This window comes from Trachinotus anak, unplaced genomic scaffold (assembly GCF_046630095.1).
Source record: "Trachinotus anak isolate AG129_WGS33_773 ecotype Australia unplaced genomic scaffold, CSIRO_AGI_Tana_v1 ptg000013l, whole genome shotgun sequence".
Taxonomy (NCBI): Eukaryota; Metazoa; Chordata; class Actinopteri; order Carangiformes; family Carangidae; genus Trachinotus; species Trachinotus anak.
The window spans coordinates 39,836-45,021 of record NW_027273864.1 but is presented as its reverse complement, the minus strand read 5'-3'; the positions used below and the strand labels follow the sequence as shown (position 1 = coordinate 45,021).

General features: G+C 40.7%; 1 long non-coding RNA gene across 1 annotated transcript; it reads left to right on the top strand.

The window, feature by feature from the left end:
• The first annotated feature begins 302 nt into the window (after positions 1-302).
• Positions 303-4,514, top strand: LOC139631210 (uncharacterized). The gene is made up of 3 exons (XR_011693326.1): positions 303-1,104; positions 1,624-1,676; positions 2,620-4,514. It is a non-coding gene; the product is annotated as an uncharacterized lncRNA (long non-coding RNA).
• The last annotated feature ends 672 nt before the right edge of the window (positions 4,515-5,186 follow it).

Sequence of the window (5,186 nt, the reverse complement as noted above, 5' to 3'; positions counted from 1 at the left end):
CAGCACAGCTGGAGGTGAAGTACATAATTGCTTGTAAAGGTATGGTGTTTCCGTTTTCACGTTACTTTGTTTTTAATGTTTTGTAGCTATACCTTTTATTAGTACAAAGGAAAGCATAGAATATGGCAGCATGTTTTGTTCTCCAGTGTCCAATAATCTGGACAATTGTCATTGCATTGGCGGACCTAAAGAAAGGTCCTCCAATGCAGGCTGAATCCTTTGCCCAATGCAGTGGACCAGATGGATGCACAAACTAAAAGTTAGCAAATTATTGTCATTTACGTTTGGGGTATTCTCAATAATTGAAATCAGTTTGTACATATGTCATTGTGGTGTGAAACTTCATTAATGGTATCCTGACATATGGGTATTGATGTGTTATGAAAGGTATAGCTCCTGCTTGTAGCTTTCAAGGGATATCAAAAGAAATAGAAGTGAAAAGGTCTAAGGTCTGTATTGGTGTCTGTATGTTCGCTCTAGGTCGAGGAGTATTTGCCAGGGCCAGTTTCCAGAAGTGTGACTTTGTGGTGGAGTATAGAGGGGAACTAATACATTGTGAAGAGGCACAAAAGAGGAGGTGGAGATATGACAGGGCATGTGCTGTCTTCATGTATGATTTGCCCTGGAGAGAGGGAACATGGTGGTACGGCTTAGATTGAATTTAACAAATTCTTTATTTATTTTTTTCTTGTCTCAAACAACATTAGCTGCTGCTAGATCACTGATGTAGTGTTGCACAGATTAGTGGAGTTATTTCCAATCGCAATATGTTCATGGAGATCATTTTATTATAGAGGGCTGTGTCTCAAAAGAAATATTATGATCTTACCTGAAGTTCTCTTTTCAAAGAATGATGTAAATACAAGCAATTATGTAATTTTAAGGAATGTAATCAATGATATATTTATGAAGTGTTGATGCAGCTCAAGAAGATGGCAGCTATGGAGGACTTGTCATGATGAACACTGCTATCCAAACTGCAAAGTGAGGAAACCTGCAGTCGAGGGCAAGCCACACCTCATTCTCTTTGCACTGAGAGACGTTAATCCAGGAGAGGAGATAATGTATGACTATGGAGGAAGTGACTGGCCTTGGAGGAAACAGGTTTGTCAAAATTCAGTTGCTGAATGTCACTTTGTTGAAGAAATGTTGATTATGCTTATTTGCCTGAACCTCCAAATTGCATGAATGTTTTTTCTTTGTTTCAACTTAAACTAATGCTGGTGTTTCTGTCTGTGATTATTTTGACTTTTCACCAGTTCAGGACAACATTGCAGTCTACCTTGTAGAATTGAGCATGCCTATATTAAAGAGAAGGTTGTGTATGCAAATGCCTGTCTGCTGTGTAGTAAGAGATTTATTTATCTCAACTTCAGCAGACCCATTCACGCCTGTGAAGAAAATGAATAATATTATGCATATTTAATTACATTTTGCTTTCTTTCCTGTCCATAAACTGCTTGTTATCTCCTGTATCTGCCTGTAGTTATTGTTATTGAATTGAAATAGAGTAACTGCTGTATTTCTGAAGCAAACACTCTACAATGACGTAACTACTTCTGTCTCTTTCTTTTGATGGCCCTCTCTCTGTTTCTCCCTGTCCTTCTGTCCATCGGCCCTCAGCTCCAGCTCCAGTCCAGGCACAGGTCCTATGTCCTTCTGCTCCTCCTGAAGAGGTTTGTCAGTATACTAGCACCTTAGCTTGGCACACATGAAGAGCTTGAACATAGCCTGAAGTCAGATTCTGTTATGAAGATGGAGGACATGCTAATATAATCCTTGTGTGTTTGTTTGTGCTAAGTCATGGTTTAGCGGGCTGTGATTAAGTGTATGAGGATCCAGTATAGCTTTCACTAAACTACAGTGTGCAACATCTCAGCTTGGCATGACTTGAAATATTGGGTTATGTGAAAAGATGGGTCTACATATCTATGAGGCCGTCTACTGAGCTAGCATTCACTTACCTCAGACTACTACGAGATGTGGATCCATTGCTGTTATTTTTACAACACTTAGCATTTAGTCAGCGAACTGCTGTCTCCATTACTCAAAGTTGTATGCTCTGTCCAGTTTTAACACTGTTTGAATCAGTGATGATCAAGTTCAAAAGACAAACAGCCAGAAACAGACAAACAGACCGACAAGACAGACACAGAGACACAGGCAGACAGAGAGAGACACGGACAGAGAGACAGACAGATAGACAGAGAAAGAAGCAGAGACACAGACAGACACAACCACCACCAGTTCTGGAGGGTTTATATGCAGTGAGCAGGTCAGAGACGTCTGGAGAAGTGAGTTTTCCAAACTGTGAGCAGTATTTTAAAATCAGTTCCACTTGTAATGTGGCTTGTGAAGTTGAGTTTTGAATCCAAAATAACACCAAGGTCTCTAACCTGCCCACAGGCTTTCAGAGACAGTAAGATCCGCTCAGAATTGAGCTCCCTCTCTGTCCTCTAGGAGGATTTCAGTCATTGTTAAATTACAGAAAGTTTTGGGTCACCCAAAGTTTACTGTCGTCGATACTTTTTACAAGTTCATTTATAGGGCTTGGGTTTACATACTAACTGTCTTGAAATAAAACGCATCAACTATGCTCTCCTGTTCAATACTTTTCAGACAAAGACATGGACACACTTGAGGGAACATCATCCACAGAAGCTGACAGACATATCTCTGGACACAAAGGTTTGGTCAAGTTGGATTTTCATTGGTACTTAGGGTATGATGTCCAGATTTGAAAGAACAGAATTTTTCAATACCAGTTTCCTTGTTGCTAATACTGTCAAACAGATTTACTGCATTTGTGTATCCAGAGAAGGCACTTTACTTGTAGCCAGCCAACGAACTTCTGTAAATATAGTTGTAATGTTTTTTTGGGTTTGTTTTTTTTTTTTGCGCTTCTGGGCTTCTTTAATCTAGTCACTCAATCATTTATAACAACATATGAACTGTTAATTAAACCTACTGTCTTTATGACAGCCACTGTTACCAATACATTTCTCCTCTTAGTGAATACATGAAAACACAACTGAGAGCCGTACAGCAGAAGACCTCAGACAGACTATTGTAAGGCGAATACAATCAAGGAAGGAAGCTGTGCAAGGAGCTTGAGGTGAAGGCTGCTGTATCTTGTGCCTTGTATCAAAACTGTCCTGAGTGTAACACAGAATAAGACACAGGGGTGGCAGACCTCTGTCTACAATCAAAATTATCTGGTCAGTTTTTTGGTCAGATTTATTTCTACCACTAATTAATCCTCCATTGTATGTTGTATGCTATGTGGCCAGTATATAGCCTACTATTGGTTGACTCTCCATGGTCGGGCAGGGCTGCCAGTTCAGTAAGCACGGAGAGACGACACCAGAGAGAGACCACACCAGAGGGGTGTGCTAAAAAGCGAGATTAGTGTCTTACTGTCTAGCGAGGTATGTTGAGCTTAAAGATTTTTCAGATTCACCAAGGTGGCTCTCTTTTAACCTGGCTAGATCACCATGGTAACAGATGCTGCAAACTTAACCCAGTCCAGAGGAGGTTATGTTCTGAGTTTTGGCTTAAATCGGCCACAAAAAGTGCTGCTCTTCCACTAACCATCCCCTTCAGCAATGGCATCACCTTTCTTGGAGAACCCTGTGGACCTTAATGTCTGAACTGTGCCAGGATCTCTTCAGGGGGAGAGAGTCTTCTGTGACCATAGTGATCTGTTGGCATTCACTGATGATATTCTCTATGAACATTACAGATTCTCAGCTGAGGGAATACGTTATATTTGTGATCTGCTCGAGCCATACGTTGGTAATGCCACCAAACAGAGCTGTGCAGTTACAGTTGTGCAAACAGTTTGCAAAGCTGTGGTTTACCATTGTTTTGATATGTCACATTGTATATTTGTAGTGGTGCAATGGGTTAGGGTTACGTATGGGATGGTTAAATATATCAAACTGGTATTTCAAATTCAACAACCAATAAAAAACTAAAAACTAATGAAAAACATAATTTTAACAAAAAGGAAGATAGATCAGTCTATTGGTATTATATATTGGTATCACAGACAATATTCAATCTGTGAAATTAATTTCACTTTGATTCATCCAAATACTAAAGTAATTTCCATTTATGTTTCATAATAGGACAAAGCCTATTGAGTGGTAAAATAAATATATTAACTTACGAATTTACACGATCAGTAATTTTCTGCCAGCTTTCCTCTTTGGCTTTATTGGCAGCAACAGCGTTGCTTTTGCTGTGATTGTGTCTTTATGTTCCTCATAGCCCTCCAGCCCCTTTTATGTGAACGCACACAGAGCCTGAAGCAGACACCCTGGATTAACAAACATAGTTGATAACCTCTGTCGGGATACCAGTTATCTCTGATTGTGAGGTTCAGGTTTGTTGAGCCAGTTCACACAAAGAAAGCCTGGATATGTTGAACTTGCTTTGTAGTACAGGCCCCAAGTCAATTTTGAAACGTGGTTGTCACTGCAATTATAATAAACTTTCTAGAGTAAAATACTAACACTGTCAATGTACGGTTCAACAAGCTTGTATAAAAGCGATCAGTCTTGAAGGGAGTTTGGTGAGATATTTTCCCAGAAAGTGTGGGCTCTAGTGCTGTTATGGGCTGTACATTTTTTAGTGTTTTGTCACCACTAGCCTACAGGAACACTTAATCTGTTAATGTATACAATTATCTGATGTTGATTGCTAATATTGCTTTGATTCGTTTAATACTGCCAGTGTGTAGGCTAACGATGGTGACTGACGTCCTAATTAAACATGTAGGATACTTGGCGTTAATGGCAGCTCCTGCTCATTGTTGAGCTTTTTTCCCTTTTCTTCTACTTTTAATTGTATTTTCTGGCTGTGTTCGTGAAGGATAGATGGTGTAACCTGGGCACATCACTGTCAAAGAGCAACTCTGCAGTGGAGACGTTGAGCTGCGAGCTGTTAGCATGAGGCCATTCTACCCCCCCCCCCCCCCCCCCCCCCCCCCCGCGGTGCGATGTCCTCCACTCTACCCGCAGGCTACAGACACAGCACCCTCATGCCCACTTCCTTATCTCTGGGACTTTAACCATGCCACTCTGGACTCCACTCCACCCACATCCACCCAGTATGTCACATGCCCCACCAGAGACAATAAAACACTGGACTTACTGCCAACACTAAGGAGGCATACAGCTCAT